The sequence below is a fragment of the Typopeltis vanoorti genome, chromosome 16 (genome assembly GCF_054136105.1).
Source record: "Typopeltis vanoorti isolate ZY-2024b chromosome 16, IOZ_Tvanoo_1.0, whole genome shotgun sequence".
NCBI lineage: Eukaryota > Metazoa > Arthropoda > Arachnida > Uropygi > Thelyphonidae > Typopeltis > Typopeltis vanoorti.
Window position 1 is genome coordinate 107,517,586 of NC_143564.1, and position 22,182 is coordinate 107,539,767.

The 22,182-nt window shown below is 33.2% G+C and overlaps 1 protein-coding gene across 1 annotated transcript in view; it reads left to right on the forward strand.

The window, feature by feature from the left end:
- LOC150098250 (semaphorin-2A-like) overlaps positions 1–22,182 on the forward strand; it is a 667,728-nt gene that overhangs the window by 50,547 nt on the left and 594,999 nt on the right. The window lies entirely within an intron of this gene.

Below are 22,182 nucleotides of genomic sequence, written 5' to 3' on the forward strand. Positions count from 1 at the left end.
TATAAGTATTTTACCAGAACAAGTTACCATAAGGTGTTTTAACCGTATTACTAAAATCTTGATATTTCTAGCCTGGCTCCCACTGATGAGATCTCAATAAAGGTCGAAACCGGTCTGGATAGTGGCCCCTTGCCTTTAATACAAAACATCATACATCCCCTCCAGGAGATGTGCTTTGCATTATGGGTAAATATTAAGATTAGTGATCAGAGCTTATTCTACTTTTACCATGAGTTACCTTGGTCTTGCACTACCTGCAGGGTCAGCTAAACTTGCATTACGTGCAGGCGCAAACTTGACTTATTTGTCTGTTTGCTTACTTGGGAAATGGAGTAAAACCAGTTTTAAAATAGCCTGGTATCTTTAACATTTATTATACCCAAGATAAAATATTTTCTACGAAATGTACTTTTTTATGTATATTATTCTGTCAGCTCATCACTCTGATGTTTATTTAGTTAACTTTAATTAATAAATAGCAAAAATAACTGATTGTATCACTGTATCCATGGTATAATGTATGGTTGTAATTTTCATTATTGTTTTTTATATGAATTCTACCTACGATAAAGTTGCAATGCAGAATCTATAGTACGTTATTACGGTGTGGAGGAGTGAGAGTCAGATAATATGGAAATCGTACTCTAGACATCAACGTGAAACTTTTTTTTAAATTACTTTAACGCCTCTGATAAGCAAAAAAATGATTTACCACAATCATGTGCCACCTAAACACATTCGCAAAACATTCCTGCTCATGACGTTATTAGAATCCACAACTGGTTAGTGGTTGTGGATTCTAATACCAACTGTCTACTCGGCTAACAAGGTCAATAATAGCTTTAATGAGCACTCTACCTCTATTTATATTTTTTTAAAAAAAAGTCTAAGAGTAGCATATCTAATTGGTGCTCCAGAACTACATTCTGTTCTGAAATGCATTACACGAGCAGTTAAATTTGAGTTTCAGTTTGATATAAATAGTATTTGGAATTTTCATTCATGCCGTTTAGTTCCATGCTTATTTTAATTTTACAAAACTTTAAAATAAAATAAATTTTATTCTATATTTTATTTTTATTTTTATTCAAATAAAGAAAAACAAAATCAGCACGACTTGGAACTTATTCATTTCATATCCCAAGTAGTCTTTGCCAAAAATTCAAGTAATAAAAAGGAATAAAGAAAAGGGTGCAGTAAGTGGATGAAAAGAATACGGCATTCATTTCGTTTTCTTCTTAATCCTTTTTTCCCCCCTTTAATGAGTGATATTTAATAGGTGTACCTAAGTCTCGTTTCTATTGAATTTTCTAATCACATATCAATAAATAACAGAACTAAGTTTATAATTGGTTTATGCAGTGGTTAGTTTTGAAAAGCACTATTATCTGGTAATTTTGAACTAATATTATGTGACTACAGATAATTTCGTTACTTCTGTTATTAATTCTATTTTGAATAGCTTGATCGCATTTCAGTGGATAAGAAAACATGAGAGGTATTCGTAAATATTCACGAATGCAAATATTAAGTAGTTGATCGAATTTTATAGTTTAAAGTTGCTAGTCATGTCGTATGTAATTTATGGAATTAATTAAATCCAATTTGCAGAATAGCTGACAAAGATATATGCCGGTAAATATTTCCTCACTACCGTTTGTCAAGCTGTGCACATTCTCCGTTGATTAAAGTGTGCATTATGACGTTAGCACACTTCTGTTGACTCATTCGTATCTTTGTCTGTTATTAGAGATTTTGTGGTAGTTAATTTTTAATTGACTTAAGCGGATAACAGTGTAATAAAATAGCGTATAACCATCTATAATGATGATCCTATTAGAATAATGAAGCAGCTGGAATTTACCATGTGCAACTAATAAATAGATTATTCACTTAAAAATGATGACGTGTACTATTAGTAGAAGCCATCATTATTTACTTTATTAACTGATTATTTTAACTCATATATATATTAGTTTGTTAACTGCACTAACAATGTTTGTACAGCTTGACGATATACGATTTCGATATGTTTTATTATTTACGACCACATGGATTGTGCCAAAAACGTTCTGGCTTCTCATATTTATTTATTGTTTGCCTGTCCAGTTGAGAATACTTGCATTATTATTCTTTTGGCATTTTCTTTCAATTCTCGTTTTCTTATTAGCTGAAACGTAATAATATTCAGAACTACCAACATTCTCCGTATAATGATCGAATTATTATATTATCAACTGTTAGTCATGTTTTGTTCTAACGAAGAAATAATAAAGAAATTGAACAGCATTACTGAAAATGCTGTTCAGTTAAAGTATTCAGAGATTTAAAATATTCATAAGTTAAAAACTGTTTATCTTTCCTGTTTAATAAAATCTGTCAAATCAGCTGAAATAATGTTAGGATTTTTATTTCGTACTGCTTCTCAGAGACCGTTATCATAATTGGAATAGTCTGCTGGTCTAATGTTCATAATAAGCAAAAGGTTTACATTGTTTATCTTGTACTATTAAACAAATAAGTATTGGCAAAAATATATAGAACACTAATGGAGAGTGACTTTGTCATTCTGTTCATGGAAATAAATAAATAAAAATAAAATTTGAATTTAAAAAAAGCTTAAAAGTAATAATTGTGAGTTATTTTTAAATGGAAAAACATCCTGTGAAAGGCCTAATGTTAAGTACTGCTCAACACTTCATTTTCAGTTGTTGTTTTTTTTTTTACTGATATCCTTATCATTCAGATTTTAAATATTCATGTAATATTGTTACTTTAACTCAACAAATTCATTTTTTTTTTTAAATAATATTCAGTATTGGGACATTTTTCTTTTTTAAAAATGACTCATAGTCACTTTGTTCATTTCTTCTATCGCAGTCAGCATAAATAGAATGAGAAACTCGTATTTAAATTTGGAAATGTATGAGAACCTTCGAAATTGAGCTAAGAGGAGAGAATACTGAAACATTTGTATGGGCCTTAGAATTTAATATAATAATTGAGAAGAAAAGATTTTTGTCAGTTGTTTGTTATAATGTCGAGCCTGGGCCATTATTTTGAATGCGAAAGCTATAATATATTAGAAATGATTTCTTTCGTGATACTGGTTTTCGTAACAAGAAAAAAGTGTCTAGCACCCTTTAAATTGCGATGTAATGATATTTTCAAATTCGATCAAAGTTTGCTGATGACAGTATGCACTGTTTTCATCTTATTCGTCCTAAATGCTGATTTTTTTCTTGTTATCTTTAAATGAATGATGTATGGGTAGTTGTGAGGACGTTAAAAGTTAAAGTTAACGCATCACCTCAGACAGTATCATCATCTCATGACTACAGCCATTTCTAGCATATGCACATCTGTGTCATTCTTACTCTCCAAAAAAATGTTATCTTCCAATCAGGCGTTACTTCTCTCTTGATCAACTAATTACATTGCGCAAATACTAAATTTTAATTAAGTTTAAAATATGGAATAAATCTTATGAATAAAAAATTAAGTAAAATTATAACAATAAAGCAAGATGTTAATTATAAATAAAGCAAGGTGTTAAAACCTCCGCCCCATCACCACCATAGTCTAGCTCCGTCCCCGATCGTAGAATACTGTTCCCTCATCTGGGATGGAACACACACACACCTTCCTTAAAATTCTTTCAGAGTTTGTGAAATGTTCATTACAGTCGCTTTGATTGAGTTATGGCGAAGGCTTACACGTAAGAAAGAAAAATATCCTGTATAAAGCTTCCGGTATAAAGAAATATCCTGTCAAACATGCATTGATTTTAATGTCACTGTACCTCCAGTTTTGCTGAATTATTTTATTTTATTTTTATACGAAGTATTCTTTCAGATTTAAAGTTATTAGAAAGTGCCATGGAAAGTGTATTTTTTTTTGTGAGTTTGTGACATGCAGCGAGTTGCCAGGATAAATAAATCCATTACGTTCTCTTTTCTAAAAAATAAGTAAAAATAACGGCAGTAGCAGTTTTGTGTTTTCGTGATCATGACAGTTCGGCTTCATTGTAATTGGAATTGAGTTTCTAGCATGCAGGTCGGATTATATAAGGTTCCACAGGGTTTTACAAACTTTGTTAACATCCACTATTCGGTAAACTTAACAAAAAATAATTCCGCTCCACGAAAATCAAAATTAAAGAAAAAGTATGAAATGGTTTTCTACCCGTTTCATGACTTATAGCCCTAGATTATTGTAATTTTGACTACGAAGGTATTGGCTACTCTATAATCCTTTCTTATGAACACATGCAGGTGTCAGATGTCTGCATTTCTTTAAGAAAATTTCCCTTCATTTACGCGTTTTAAATTAAACATTTCTAAACTCACTCTCATAAGAAGAAACATTTTGTGCAGAAATATACTAGAAATAGATGATTATCATTTCTTTGAGAAACAGTTCCTGTAAATCAAAAATTTCGCTAAATCATTAATTTCTTCTTCATCAGTTTTATTCATTGTTTTTTTTTTTGAACTAAATGTTCATTTTTGCAGACCGTATAGATTATTTTCAAAAAGAGCCTAGCATTAAATGTATACTTTACTTGCTAAGCAAAATCCTTTTATTTCCATGTCAGTATCACGATCAGAGATTTGCACTGTTTGATACCTGCATCTTATCCATTCATTGGATAAGATTACCGTTAAACAGTTTCTCGTATTGTGTGCCCAAGTGCGCAGTATGCCACTGAGAACTGCGTTGTGGTTACCAGAATTAAACAGACAAACGCTAATAACCGCGTGTCAAGTTTATGGCTTGTACGTTTAGTAGTATGAGGTACAAAGTCAATGCTCAGGTAAAACAGCAGTGATCAATCAGGCACAAACTGAAATGGATATTTTTTTTTACAGTTGCCTCTCAGCGACTACTTTTCGTATCTGGGTTTTTATTACTTTTATGCTGATATCTGTAATAATTACATTCATCGATCTGAAAGCCATTATAAGTAATACTTGATGGGTGCTTTTCATAAGAGCGTGGGCAATTTTTACTGCAAAAAAAAATAAAAAATTGCTGCGATAATTTGAATACGTATCATGAATAAGATTTTTCCGGAGTGCTTATTACCTTTTTTTCCTATAAAAAAATATCATTTCCACACATATACGAGAAGATATAAAATCTAAAGTACATTTACTGCCATAATATAAATTTCAGGCTGAGAAAACAGAAATAATTTAGTAATGTTTCTGTTTAGTAATTGCAGGGTATAATCTTCGTAAAATATTAAAGAATGAAGACTGTTCCTGAACTCCTAAATTTTTACCGGCACTGAGAAAAATGGAGCTGTTTCGAATACCAGCCCACTTGGTCATTAACCATGACAGAACCCGGTTAGGAAGATAGCCAAAGAACTGGAGGATTGTATGTATGTATGTATGAGAGTGGAGTAAATCAATTAGAGAGAAATATAAGGAGTGGATTATCAATTACCCAAAATGATTTCCCAAAGAAAATATTTTTTTTTCTTGTGTGTATATATGCAGCATATATATATATATATATATATATATATATATCTCTTAGAGACTTTTCTTTCGTAGTTCCCGAAATACTTTTTGGCTTATTTTAGATCTAGTACTCCTTTTATTTTATGGATTACACATCATAACGATGTGTTATATATATATATATATATATATATATATATATATATATCTTAGAGACTTTTCTTTCGTAGTTCCCGAAATACTTTTTGGCTTATTTTAGATCTAGTACTCCTTTTATTTTATGGATTACACATCGTTATTTTGCTGTTCATATTTCTTGTAGAGAAACTCAGTCGATCACATTATTAGCCTTTCCGATTATTCTCTTTTTCGTTTTATGCTTAGTTTTCCTCTTTCAGTTATAAATTATATGCCTGTTTATTATGAATGTTTACTTTTGGTATAGTAGTTTTTTACTTTCATTAATTTCATTTCTAGAACTCCTATTATTATTATTTCCCGAATATTACACAAAGAATTCATTCTCTTCTTTTTTTTTTTTTCATACTTGTCTCATAGTATACTGTTTCTACCTAAGTTCCACAGACCTTTTTTGTTGTTCTTTTTATGTGGTTCCCACCCACTAGAGATTTATGTAAATATCTAGTACATTCGTACCGTGGGCTTGCTAAGGAATTGTGTGTGTGTGTGTTATTTATTTATTTTTTTACGTATGCCGGAAACCTTCTATAGACCCCAAACATGGAACTTTTTCATGCCACTATACGCCTGGCTTCCAATAAACAGGGCAATGAAATTCATATTTCATCTAAAGGCAATCGCAAACATCCATGTCCAGTGTGGGATACGAATTCACAGCCTGTTGGTTGGAGAGCGGATAGATTCGCTAACCACTCGGCCAACCACTCCGACTATACCTGTACGTAGGCATTTACTGGTCTGTATATCTATGAATATCTGAAGTTCAAGTATTTATTCATTTATGTGCTTTATAAATTGCTCTAGTGTGAATTTTTTGTTTACCTTCCCATTCCACAAAGATTATTTCTTTCTAAATCACACACTATTACTTAGCATTTTATACTTTTATTTTTTGTCCAAAACAGTTTTAGAACAGAGTTCGACAATTAGTTGATTGCCATCGTGCTCACTTTAGATCTAAGAAAAATGCAATTTTTCTTAGATCTAAAGATTTGAGAGAATTTCTTCTGAAATTCTCTCAAAAAAATAACGCAATGTCATTTTCTGTGCAAAAACCATAGTTCCACTTTTTTTTTAGTCTTTTTGGTAAATTGAGGTATACTCCTGTGTTTGTCTTTGCTGTTCCTGGATATCAAAAGAGATACATTCATTTTGTTCATATTTTGAAGGACTTCTGAGGTAAAGAGGTTTTTTTATTCTAAATTGCCGCCATCTGTTGGGACAAATTCGACATTATCAACTATTCCATAGGCGTTGATTATTTGCATGGGAGGGGGATTACCTATTAGAGATACCTCTTGCTGTTTTTCATTGCCTGTTTAAATAATCAATCCAGCCAACATTACAATTATCAGACTGAAGTGGCCCTTACAGTGGAAAAACGTTCGACAATTTCATGTTTAGCTAGCGATGTCAGAGAGTTAAGGAGTTTGCTTGGAAGGAATGTTAAATTGCAGTCTTAGAAATAATCAAGATCCTGAGAGTTAATATTCAGATATAATTATTTTTGTTTCAATATTCTATACATTTTTTTAAGATTTTTGATTTCTGTTTTCCTTATTCGCGATCTATCCTTTAAATCGATGTTAATAATATTTTTAAGATATGACTAGAAGGATAATATTTAATAATTTTGTGATATTGCCAGTAAGATGCGAAGCATAAAGCATTTTTGTAGAGTCCCTTTTCTATACCACTTAAACTGTATTTATCCTCTGTTTATCATCTTGCCGTATTTGCCGTATGGTGGAAAAGACCTAGGTTCGAATTCCGTCTACGACGCGAGACCATTATCGGGGATTTTCAATGTAAAGGTGAGTAGTTAGCCTGTCTTATACGGTGGTGGAATGTTTTTTTATCAGAACAGGCAAACTGATCCCCTGAACAGTCAAATACATTAATTAAGCAACTAAAATGAACATATTTACAAATTGTTCATGAAAATGTTGTTTATTAGTATGTAGTGAACCTATTTTTTCCTTAGTTGTGAACTTGTGTCATGCTATAATATGCGATCTTGCAGTTGGAGTTGAATAACATAGTTGATTAGGGCATCCTTTTGTTTTACGTTTTCCAACCCGTTGTCACGAAATTTATGTAAATCACGTTTATTAAAAATCAGCCATTTTAAAGGCATGGTTTATGTGTAATTCATTAAATTTGAAATTAAAAATTACCAAGGCATTTCTATTTTTAATGTGTTAAAAAGTTTTTGATATTTCCTTTAGGCTATCACGTAGACGGGGAGATAAAAAAAAAGATGGAAAGGTTGGAAAGCCTACTTTAGTCTACAAATAAAATGGCCTAGTTCATTTTTCTTTCGAGCTTGTTTTTTCGTTCTCTCTTGAGTTAGAATTTGAAATTCATTTTGTGATCGCAATTTTAATGCATGGATCAGAGGTCCAAATTAAAAATCATAAAACCTTGATCCTTTCGGATTGCCGATCTTAAGGTTATCCCTTTCAGTACTGTATTTACTAATGTATGGATGGATGGGTGTATAAGCAACCGAATATCACATACAGTAACTAGCGCTTATTCGTTTTGTAAATGGGATTGGAAAATGCTGAAGGGATAGAACAAAGCTAGTTTACAAAGCTTTGATTTTGTGATGTTGCATCGGTTGGCTGCATTGCTCCTCCCATTCCACTTAGAAAATAAACTTAGCATTGTTAGAGGATGTACTCTTGCAGTGAATAGGGAGTACGTTTCGCCGAACAGATAGTGAGTGAGTCAGATGTCGACAACCGGTACCAGACGTCTCTCACTCCAGCTAGATAGTTGACTTGTTCTCTGAGGGTGAGCAAGCGAAATGAGTTATCATGTGATGAGTAATATCAGCTTTGTTTTGTGCTCTTGTGGTACATTGCATGATAACTTAGCGTCTCATGCCTCATTCTGCTCTATGAATAACAACAAAGCAAAGGTTGACTTTTCAAATATATAAAACTTGTTTGAAATTATATATATATATATATAATAAAATAAAAAAACGAATACGATTACTAATCGTGCAGTTAATTGAGTTATTGGTTTTCTTTCTTTACTCTTTATGTGAATCCTACTAAATGTACTATAGGTTTACAATGAAAAGCTATAAACTATAGTTTCGGTTAGATGACCTATTTTAGAGACTAAACATGGTACTTCTAATAAGCAGTATTGTGGTTTTACACTTTGGGTCGAACCATCTAGTTGACTTAAAAGCATCCATTCCACAGTTGCACTCGAACCACAGCCTGTTGGTTGGAAATCTAATATATTATCCACCGGATGAGCTAATTTCCGCCGAACGGTATTTACTAATCTCAGATTTATTTTATTGTACTTCTTGAATAAGTACACATGCATACATTGACTTATATATCTCAAACTTACATCAGCATTACTTATTCCAGAATTTCAAATAATAATAGTCTAATATATACATTTATTATATAAATGTGTATAATATACATGTCTCAACAATTCCATGAATGTAGAAGCTGCGTAGGGAGCGAGTTCCAATTAGATTTCAATTTGGCGCTTCACCTGTACAGAAATAGTAAACATAAATTGCCAGATTTAAGCTTTTTTGGCTCTAGATTTTAATATTGTGTTTTTGAATTACAAAAAATTGAAGTTATGAATAATTGATTTTTGAAGTTTGATTTATTGAATTCTTAGTGTACTGTTTTGGTGGTACTGTTTTGCTAATAGAGGGAAAAAAAAAAGCAGCTGTGGGTTTACTAGTTATTTTGATGGATAGAATCTTATAGCAGCGAATGTCAAAGTGCAGTGTGCATGATAGATACTCTTGGAATACCTTGTTCTTCTTTTTTTTTTTTAGTTCTTATGTCCCTCGAGGAAACCCATTTTGTTAAGTGAGTAGCAAAAGCAACCGATGGTAATACTTGTGTATGCTAGTAATAATAAATTTGTTTCAACTTCGATTAATTATCGTCGACGCTTCACTTGTCTTGTTTCGTATTCATTTTTTTCACTGAAGTCGGCTGTATAGTTTATTTTTATTTTAAAATAATTTTTAAATTGGTAGGATAGTAGCGTTTTCCCTCTCCAACCAGTAAGTAGGCTGTGAGTGGTATTGTAATTTATTTTTGGTTTGAGCTCACCCCATCACATTTCTTATTCTGGAAGCTTGAAGAGGCTTGACAGATTTCCTTTTTTTTTTTTTTTTTTTTTCCAGATTTTCTCTAGAGCAAAATTCCAAATTATGTAATCTTTAGCACACCCACTTCTGCTAGCTTTCAATTCTCTTCCCCCTGTTTTATTTTATACTTACGAGTAGAGCTACACCGTGTCATGCAAGCTTTTGAAATCAGATCCAGCGGAATAGAATGGTTAATCCTTATTCCGTGGTCTGTTATGCGTGTATATTGCGTATATCTTTCTAGCTGGTTTGCGAGGTGAAAAAAGCCGAGTTTTCGGCTTTTTTCACCTCGGGAGGGAAAAAACCCTGTTATCTTGTATAAGACTGGCTAATAAGCTTCATTTGAAAAGCTCTGATAAAGGCTCTTCGTGTCCTGGGTGGGTTTCGAACTTAGATCTTTCCAATCATTGAATTCGAAGTTCGAAACATACTGAGCTACGGAAGCTATGAGATTTCAGTTACGAGGGAGGGGGGGGGGAATTATATCGAGCATTATAAGTCTACCCAATGTCATATCGTTGATCTGTTTTTAAGACGTTTTAATATGGTGAAATTCTTTTCACTTAGAGCTTAATACTTACTGATGGCGAGTTTTTTTTTTTTTCTAGCTTAAGTGTCAAAATCAGAAAAATAAAGGATTATTTTGCAGCGGACGTAAATCATTCTTCCATTTTATTTATCACTCTTAATTCATTCACTAATAAAATATTTTAATTGTAAAAACAAGATTTTAATTTATTTTAGGCTCTATAATAAATTAGAAGCTTAATTACACAAGATGCAAATATCCGGTTTTAATGAAAGGATTGAAAATAAAAGATGGTTGACAAGTAACTGGTTCTTTGTAATTTGTTAAAGCGACGTTTATATACGAGCTTTCAGTTAATACAGTTTAATAAATTTTGTTAAACTGCATTAAATATCATAATTTTTATTATCTTTGAATTTCTAAGCATTGTAGGGTAATTCAGCTAAGCTATTTGTTTCTACATCGCCGTCCAGATTCATTCTATGCCTAAAGACGGTCTTCCTTGCTCTATTCCTTGTGTTCCTTTTTTTTTTTTTTTTTCACTGCTAAGCTCGAGTATACTCCAGCGCATTTTGCCTAAAGACGGTCTTCCTTGCTCTATTCCTTGTGTTCCTTTTTTTTTTTTCCACTGCTAAGCTCGAGTATACTCCAGCGCGTTTTTTGCATTTAAAAACTTTGTGTCCAAACAACTTTTAACGTTTGAATTTCTCAGGTATGCGGATATATCGATTATGAATATAATTCAGTTAAAGTCAGCACTCTGCTGTCTGGAGGAAAATATTTTCCCTTTTGGTCTATAACAGAAGAAATCTCACATGGTCAGTGCTTTCCCATAGATAGTGAAAATAGTAAAAAGTGTAAAAATTGCATGAAATCATCAGGAAAGATATAATTAGACGAACCAGCCAGTATTGAATGACTTAATGGTACATTTATAAATTCTTAGACATTGCACGAATTAAATACCAGGGGAAAACAATATATGCAGATTTTCAGTTGACTCTCCAATGAGAAATTTTTCAAATCTTCCATACATTGAGAGCAACGACTAAAATGAGATGACACACATACACACCAGAATAAAAGGAAGACGCTTTCTGCTCTTCGTTCTTCCTTCGCCTAAGAAAAATCCCACAAGGCATTGCCATGTGTGTCCACACACACACACACACACACACACACACACACACACACACACACACACACCTTATTTGAAGAGAGAAAATGTAGAGAGAGACGGAGTAGATATAGATGTGACATATTTTGAGTACTTGATGTATCTATCTCCGTTTTGAAAAATATATCAGTTGCTAAATTTTGCAAGCTTGATGGAAGTGATAAAGATTGTTCAGTATTGTATAAAAATACGGAAGATTTTCAATAAAACATAATTTACAAATCACAATTTTGGTTAAACTTCAAATGAAAAATATAACATTAATTTTGGATGTAATTTTTATAATCAAAATTATAAAAGAAAATAGCCGGCGAAGAGAGTTCGGCTAGCTTATATATTCCCAGAAGTGAAGGGCGGTATGGAGGAAAAATGTTAAATTAGGAGCTAACTTGATTTCCAGTAAAGAAAGCTTTGTATATATTTATTGGGCATACAGCATTTTATGCTCCGTACAGATTTTGGAGTTATGCCAATAAAAGTGTCTCGCATGTCATAGGTTGTTCATCACTAAATTAGTGCAGTGGATTAATTTAGTGATGGAAATTTAGCATTACGTAGTGCAATAATACTTTAGAAATATTTGCTAAATTTATTTCAGAAAATAAACATCCAAAATATGAATGAACTGAAAAGCTTTTTCTGGTAACAGGAACAAATAACCAGCACTCGTAACAGTAGCGCTTGTTCATTCAGAGTGATAATTGACCTGTATCATCTGCCATGAAACTGCTTAAGATACAGCCTACATTTTTAAACATGCTATCTTTAGTGTCTAATTTTGTGAATGGCATTGCATTTTTTATCAACTCGCAATTTTTTTTCTTCTTAAAAATGCGACGTTATGATGTATATGTACTTCAGTGCATATTGATTGTTTTGCGTAAGTTAATAATCGTTTTCCTCCTGATTTCAATTGCTAATTTCTAGAAAAATAACAAAACAATTAAAGCCAAATTAAGATATGGGTAGGGTTGAATGATGACATAAGGAGAGTATACTTAGAAGAAAGGCCTCAAATTGGAGAGTGGTTGCCACCAAAATAAATAACAAATGACAAACTAATTAGACAGAACAGATAAGGCGTAATTATATACAGTATATTAAATATCTTTAAAAATACACGTTTTATTTTTATTTAGTTAAACTGTTCTTTAAACTTTATAATTACGTTAGAATGTTTTTAAATATAAGTTTAATTTTTATACACCAACTTCACTCGGAAGGATGCCGGTATTTTACTGTGTGTTTTTACAATGTACAGTATTTCACTTCATTGTTGCGTTAACTATTATTTTCCTATTATTCACTGATATACAAGCAGCACTCACATGTCCTTTACCGAAAAGTTTCTGTTATATATTTTTGTGTGCACAAGGTGTAAAATTTAATCCTGTGATCTGAACATTCAAGCCTCACCTAAGGTGTCCCTCTTCTCGCACTGCGTCGTACAGTATTACCATAGGGCAAAGAAATAGGAAAATAGATAGCTGTGCACACCTCGCAATGAGCAATCCTATAGCTGTACCGCATCTAAGCCAGTCTGGACAATATCTTTGTTGTATAATGGAAGTCTGGCCTGTGTCTTGACAACGGCCAGGATTTAGTAGTACTTAGGTGACGACAGCCCCGAGGATAGACATGTCGACGTTCGCGCGAGATAGTTGGATTACCCGGGCTCGCATCGATGCTCCTGGTCACATGCCAAGTAGGAGAGAGTATGCATTACTCCATTGAGGGGAAAGGGAGATGTCCAAATCCGAGCCTTCATGCTATCTTTAGCTGCTGTGTGCTCCTCAATAGCTGCACTAATCTGCTTTAGAGCACAGGTTTACAGTTCAGTGAAACCTGCAGGATTTGCATTACGATGAAGTCCCAAAAATCAATTTTCATCAGTTCTCGTCTAACGATAATTCCAAATCCTATTCCGTCTTGCGTCATGCTGTGGGAAGGTGAATGAGAACGAGTGACGAAAACTTCCCCTTTCTAGTTGAGTGTTTCTGGTAATTTCTGGCAGCTAATGTTAACAATCGCACTTGAATCCTTCGTTGAATAAAATACGTTTCCGCCCTTCATTTTATTCTATTTGTGCCAGATAAATAATTTACATTTATATGTTCATGCATGGACTAAACTGCGGTAGGAACAAGTTTGTTAAAATCTAATGCAAGGCATAGGGAAGATCATAAAACTGCATTTCCTGATTAGAATTTTTGAAGTTTGGTATTATGTAAGAAATTTAACAGAAAAATTTTCTTTGAGCTGTGACAATTTTTTTATAATCAAATCATTCATGGTTTTAATTAGCGCTACGTTAGAATTAGAGGTATTAAAATCCTTATATTTTTTTCCCTTGAATTAAAATGGTAACATATAACAACAGGCATGAAGAACGAAATATATCGAATGGGATATGTATTTGAATAGCTAGGCTTAAATTGGCTACTCATTTCCCCCCTTTTTTGAGGCGGGGTAAGGGAGAAGGTCACGTAATTATTTTTCACACACTGGAGAAAATGTATAATAGGTGATTTTTGAATATACGTGATAACGGGGGGGGGAGTTATTTACATACGCAGCTAACTTGAATATTGAATGAGCGCTTCAGATCCCATATGGTAGTTTATACAGTGTTTTAAGAAGGGGATGAAATTACTTTATTAATATTTTATTTTCAGTGAACAATATAACTAACACTACTAATATGTTTGAGGAGGAGGAGACGATTAACTTGGAGAATAATCTTTTACTAATTTATTAAAATATTGATTGATTAATCACAAAGCATCTGGTTTGTCCTTAACTTTTAGTAAATATGATTAGTAATTAAATACAATAAATTGGTGATATGAAAAAAAAAAGATATCTTAAAAAATTAGCGCAGAAACTTAGCGGAGCTTGAAAAGTATTACGGAGGATAAATAAGGTACCTCCATAATTATCTTTCAAATTCTAAAGTGACTCATTTTTAAGCCCTTGGTACTCTGTACAGTAGAGCTTCCTTAGCTCAGTTGATATAGACAAGTCCTTGGATTAGAAATACGCGAGTTCTAATCCCGTTTATGACGAGAGGAACCTTTACCAGGCGTTTTCTATCAGATCGTTAGTTATCCGGTCTCATACGGAAGTGGAGGGTTTTTCTGGACATTCTTGTTTTTCTTCCCTCAAAACAGGCAAAGGGGCCCTATGTTCATGTTGCCTGTTTTGAGGCACGAAAAACTCGACTATTATGAATCTCAGGTAGAGATCCATAATAGTCAACCTTCTGGAAGGAGATGGCACTTGACAGGACTGTATACAGTTGATTGCAAAGGAATAACTTTGGTGTTGTGGTTTCGATAGCTATTGGTATTAAAAAAAGCTTCCAGGATTTCCTTTTTCTTCTTTTTGTCTTCTAAAAGGATAAAAATACTCTTCAAAGTAAACTTTGAAGCAGTATTGCCCGTTTGGCAATTTATACAATATACATAAAAGTGTATTGTTTGCATCATATTATTTGTGTTGTACTGTGCTTTTACCGCGCGCTTTTGATTTTGATTAGTACGGATTGTGATGGATAATAAGTCACTTGGAGTGCATTTTTCACCTGAAGATAAAGCTTTTTATACTGCTGATAGACTAATCTTGAGGATGTAATGTCTTCCTTCCTTTTGATGTTATTTAATCCTCTGTCACTCTTTTTGGCGTATTTTCTTCGTTTGTTTCAGTTACATTAAAATATTGATACTTGAGAAGTTTTCGCTAAAATCTGTGTTGCTAAGCAGAAATTTTGAATCTTCCAAAATAGAACGTAGATTAAAATGTCTTACTTTGAGCAGTATGTTCGTTATCTTTCCCTAGTTACTGGAAATTACGTTCCTTCTATCATTTTAGGTTGAAAGTGGCAGAGTTTGAAAAGTGAAGTTAGTCGATAAAAAGATAAAAATATCTGAAGTGTTCTCTGGCGAACCAACCGTTTAATGGTGAATCGGGATAAAAAAAAAGAGGGAGTAAAAAAGATTCCACTTAGGTCGTTTCAGTAACCTGTATACTTTCCTTTTAGAAAGACTTCCATAATGGCCGTCCAAAAACTTTAGCAACGAGACAGAGCAAACAAGAGAACCCAGGCTAAAGGTTAAGTGTGCTATTTGCGTGAACCGAAGGAAAGGTTAATGTACGACGTACCGTTTGCATTGCGCTATGCGTATACTTTGCTTGAATACTGTGTTACTGAGTTCGAGAAGTTTTTACTTTTATCTTTTATTTAACTTTGCAAGAATGCTTCGTCAGTATAAAGAAGTTCGAAGGAGTCAAATGCGTTCTTAGATTTCTTATCTGTCTGTCAAAGTACTCTCTACTGAGCAAATTTTATCTTATTTTCTCGCTTGCTCCAAGTAATCCAAGTTATTGGAATGGTTATTTCGTCATCTCTTACTCACACTCTCATAATTATTAACAGCAATTAGATTAGTGACGTAGATATAAGGAAAATCAGCGGAAATATGTGCTCATAACTGTGTAGTTTGGACCTCTTTATTAAGTGGATATTTCTGCACACGCCTTCATCGTTATCATGTTTTATTTACCATAGCAAACAGGAAAGCAATGGTGTTTCAAGTACAAAGGTGCCCACGACGAAACTTCTCCCCCCCCCCCCCCCACTGAGTATTTCTGTGTATCACACGTGATGGGAGAGATAACAATACCTGGTTCATAATAACACTCGAATAATAGATTTTTTTCCGATAAAGTAGACGATAGTATATTTGATTTTTCAGGCTGAATTTGGAATTTTCGAATTAGGATTTTCTAACTGCAAAGTTCTTGAGTAATATGAATTTTTTATGTATGACTACCATATATAATCCCGTTGCTATGTTATTTTAATATTTTTGGAACTAAAAAAAAAATCCTGGTAGTTTCATCCTCTGATACCTTCCCACAGCATATTAAGACAGGAATTATTGTCATAATTTCAATGCCCATGCTTGGTGTTATATGATCAAGCTAGTGCTTGGGAGTTTTTATGTTCTCACGAGATACTTGAATGTTCTAGATACTTTTTTTTTTTTGCTGCATTTTGACGGTGTCTTTTAAACCTTTAGTTATCTGTATTTTATAATAATATTAGGGAGCCAAATAAATTTAAGCTAGATTTTTGACGTATGTTGTGCTGCATGTACGGTAGATTTCAGAGGCCTTTTCAGTGGTTAAGCAAGTTGAGGAGGGGAGAAATCAGTCATCGTAATCCCTACTATCTGGAGGCAAGGAGAAAAAAAATATAAAAAAAATAATGATCATCCACCAATTGTCCAACGTATCTCAGAGAGGTACAGAAAGGAAAAAAAATTGAGTATCCAAACCCCTACTGCTATGAGGCAGTGCTTTACAGTAATGAGCTTCTTATACTTAAATCCCTGGACAGTTCGTCACTAGATGAAGAGAATGGAAGCAGGAAAAAGAAATTCAGATTTTGTTTGACTTACCGTATACATTTTTAGAAGGGAAGTATCATTTAATCCGAACTGAATGACCTCGTTCAAGATTTACATTTGTTCTAAACGTTGGCAGAACTCATACTGCATTGTTGGAATTTACTTGGGAGCAATACAAACATCTCTCTACCTTTCGTGATTATTATTATTACAAAGCACCTCCAGGAAGTCCAAAGACTCATCGAGGAAGGGCACTGCTCTACACCTCTCAATCCACCAACTACATTCATCATCTACACCAATGCCATCTACCGACGACCACGACTAGTATTTTCACAGAAAATCACAAACATCCATGCCCACGTTATGATTTGAACCCGCAACTTTTGGCTGGAGAGCGAATACGCTAAGCACTCGGCCAACCAGGTAATCTCGGTAGAAATATTTTTTAAATTATTTTTTTCCAGTAAAGTCCTTTCTTATTGTGAAACAATAAGAAAGGAATATATAAATATTATACATTTATAATAAATGTATAATCGGATTCTGTTTATAATCATTCATTTTTAATTTAATGCATTTTAAAATTTAATAGAATGTAAAATTGGGTTTGAGGTGCTTCTTTTGTAATTAAAAAAATCAAATTGCTTCTGTTGTATTACTTCTGTGTGACATTTCATTCTTCTAAGATATGCTTCCTCCCCTCAAAAAGAATATATCATTTTAGAATTCTTCCTGGTTGCCAGTTCTGTGAAGTTTATTTGGTATGCGAAACCGAATAATTAATTCTAGTCGCTCCACAAGAATTCATTTTTAACTTTCTTTAGAAATGAATAATGAAGTATTATTAAGCATTTTTGTCTTTTCCATGTGCTAGTTTGCTATGTCTTTACGAGTACTGAAACCGCTAGGGATGGGCATCAAGAACATCAGGTGAAACTTAGAGGTGTGTTCCTACCTGCGTTGGTGAAGTGTTCAGATTTATCATAATTTATAAGCGAACTCGATGAGCGTGAATGCGTGCAGCATTTCCATTTAAAAAATTCACGTGCTGCGCAAGTTTTTCGTGCCGATCCTTAGATGGAAATGGCAAACGTTTCCACCCTCCCGGAACACGGACTTGTACAGCTAATGGTTTTGGTACATTGAGATTTATGGAGTAGTTCTGTCTGGTCTCATGGCTGTTCTGTCAACACTGGAAGGACTTTAACCTGCCCGTTGTTTTCATGTCTAACATTCCGGTTTTTGGAAAAATGATAAATTTGGAGTGTAAAACTGCTAGACTTTCTCCTAACAAATGCTTAAGCTTTTCTTTCTTTTTAAGAAAATGTATTTTGACATTCTGTGATCACATTTCCTAGATGTTATTATTATTTTTTTTAATTTTTCAATTAATTCATTAGGTACCGCGCTCGTTATTGAAATACGTTTCTGGACAACTGAGTAAAATTAGACGGATAAACATTGGTGACCCGGTAAAGCAAATAAGGGACATTTGATTTACCGTACTTCGCTAATGACAAAATAATAAACAAATAAATGAAACTGCTTAATGTTGAAATAGTTTCACTGAAAGGTACCAAAATAATAATAATAATCTCAAGAAACCATACTTGATCCAGATTCATTCTTAACAACTTTGGTCTGTTATTTCCGTATCACCATCTAGATGTATAGGTTTTATGAACTCTAAAAAATTTCCAGTTTCAGAGTTCTTCATGATATGTAACCAATAACACTTGCGTTGCATGGGTTTCTAAGTTTTCAAAGGTATCTGCCGGTTCTTGAAAAATTAATTGCTTTTCTCATTTCATTTCTGAAGTTCTCGAAAACATATCTAAAGTGGTATTTTAATATTCTCTCTTTACAATAAAAATTGATAAAAGGTAATAGAGTGAATGAGAAGAGAAGGATAAACTGAGTAAATATATAAGTCATGTGGTGAAATTTATGGTACTTGTATGGCCACAGTAGTGATTAATCAGTATCTAGGGAACGAACCTACTGTTCTTCCCCCCCCTTCTTTCTTTCTTTTTTTCCAGCATTGAGTTACTTGGTATCAAACTGTGGCTGTTGCTTTCCTCCGGTAGCTTTGGTTTTCCCTCTCACAAACATAAAGCCTACTTTAATCACATTTTGGTTTTAGTTATTTGTATAAATAAGTCTCCCCGTAGAAAGTCAAGAATAATGTATGCTTCATATATACGGAACATTTTTCCCTACAAGTTTTCAAATTTTATTGAAAATAATGCCCAGCACATTATCTTTAGAATAATGTTTTGAAATCGACAAAAGGTAACTGCCATAAAGTAAGTGAGATTTTAGGCGAAAAAAGAAAGAAAGAAAATAATAAAAGGAAAGTTCTAAATTCTGAGAAAACTAGTTTCATATTGTAAGTCAAAAATTGCAATAAAATGGACAGAATTAGTGACGAAGCTGGCACTCCGGATCCAAACTTTTAATCTAAAGATAGTCGACTGTCATTCTATAGTAATGTGAGGAAGCCATATAAAATAGATGGTTCTAAATTCTGATATTGTAGACTAATATATCGGACGAACAAATGCGCATTCGTTTTTTATATATACTATCGATTTCAAAGTACATATGTAAAATTGCTAATTGTAAATATTTATTTATCTCCCAAATAACTGAGTTCAGTTAATGTGCTGGATAATAATTTTAAAATATTTTTGAGGTTGGTTGTCAGATATAAAAAAATATTTTATTGCATTTTACGGTCAGTAAATAAAGTATAGAAGACAAAATGCGACTTTCATATGAAATATTATTATTTCTTAGAAGTATATGAACTCCCACTACTAACTCAGACGATGTTAGTAATTCTCCACTGGTGAATTACAACTTCTCTTCTCCATTACTGCCTAAGATTGCGGCAGAGGGTCATTCATATTTAATAGGAATCCAGGCTACTTGAGATAATAGCATTACAGAGACAGTGATTGCATCGTTTGGATAACAGACAGGACCCTTCTATCTGTGTTCATAATGAGCGGCGGTAAATAACTTGCAGTCAGCTAGACTGCTTCATCAGTCCATGCGACAATGAGTATGACGGTTTACTGTTCTGGAAAATAAAGAGTTAGAAAATCATAAATAGTTGAAAATAATAATAAAAATCTAGCATCACATCTTGGGTCGCATTTTTCCTCTGGATATAAATCATTTGACATTTACATCATTCTGAAAAGAAGAGAATTCTGTTCTGATACTTCGTTTTTGGTTTCTTTTGTGCGGTATAAATCTTCCTGCAAACGCATTATGTTTATTCTTTAGTTGACAGTTTACGTAGTTATTAAATTGACTTTATTCAATTGTTTTAAGAATTCGGAATAATAAATTCGACAAGATGCATCGCTGATCAGATAAAAAAAAAAGTATATATATATATATAGCTAATTTCATGTGCTTCTGCGTCTAGTTTTGTACGCAGTAGTTGACATTATAAAGCTCTAGTGTATTCCAAATAGGAGAAATTGCATTATTTTCTCATAAACACTTGACAGCCGGAATTAATTTGAAAAAGATGACATTTCTCTAATAGTTATTTTCTTAAGCTAGGGAGAATTTTGAACAAAACGTCATTACTTTCTCATAAACTGTTGAAGTGCGATTATATATATACATACATAATTTGTGATATTTTTCTTTGGCTTAGCTCTTTGGTAACGTAAACGATTTGAAAGAGATCATCTGGAAACAAGAATTTGAGCCGAAATTTAAATTTCTTTGAAAATTCATCTGATGAGCAGAATATTCACTGGCCTGCCTATTTTCTGGACCTTTTCAAAATTTGCAATCTTGGATGATCCTGTTTCCCTTCATCGTATTTGCTGGAGGGAAAACCGGATAATTCCAAATCGCTAATATACTAAGCCTCATTCCTTCACTTGAATTTGAATTTATGCAATTGTGGAATATAGACCCGCATTTTGGATTTCTCGTTAAACTCAAGAAAGGGCTCGCTTAGAGTGCTTAGCTTAGTAACAGATCGTCAATAAATGTCACTTCTAAATATCTGTACATTTTAAAATATTTGAAACACAATAACATAATAAATTATTTGCTATGAAGTATTAGTGCTTTTATTGTTATTACAGCTCCCCCCCCCCCTCTCTCTCTTTCTTCTTTTTTTCGCGTTTAATTTCCGCGTATGCTGAATTTACGACTATCGTACAGTTAGTGAATGTTAAGAGTGACTTCACAGCTGATTTCATCACGATGCTTTTTTACACGAAATCTCGACCAGCAGACATGCAGAGATATTCGGTTAGTAATGCATTATAGCGTGGTCTTCTTCACTTTTTGGTTATTCCAATGTTGCGGTACAGGTCTGTAATACATTGGTACTCAGGATGAATAAAGGATGAGGTAACCCGAAACCCTTCTCTGGAGACCATGTATAGTTTCCAATAAGTAGGTTGGTCTCACTACGCACTGATATTAGTCTATGAATTATGTATTTTTATAATATATATATATATATATAATATATATATATATACAAGACTGTGTTCAAACCAATTTTAACTTATGGATCTGAGAGCTGGGTCAGAAGTAAAACACTTGACCAAAGACTAGAGACCGCAGATATGAGAGTCCTGAGAAAGATTAGAGGCGTGAACAGATGGCATCAATGGCAATATCATATTAAAAATGAGGATATTAGGAAAGAACTTGACATTGTCAGCATCCAGGAATGCGTTAGCAGAGCTAATCTCAGATGGTATGGTCACTTAAATAGAATGGGAGAGGAAAGATTAGCAAAACAAGTGTTCTCTGCCAGGTTGGCAGGAAAACGACCCAGAGGAAGACCAAGATATAGGTGGATTGATACGGTACAAAGTGCCTTAGACGATAGAAATATAAGATCTGATAATGTTGGAGTCTTGACAAGTAACAGACTGATTTGGAGGAAAATTGTAGATAGGAAGTTAGTAATGATGTAATTTTTTCATGTAGTACTGTCATATCCTGTACACCCCTTGAGGGTACATGGCAGGAATTTGATGATGATGATGATGATATATATATATATATATATATATATATAATTATGTAGTTTTCAAAGAAAGAGAAATAAATATCGGAATATAGTGAAATCGAAATTTAGGAAGGAAAAAAACAAACAAACAAACAAAAAAACATACGCGACTTATTTCGTTTTCGATTTCACCTGATCAGGGAGAGTAGGACAGGCGAAGGACGCAGGAAGTGCCCTT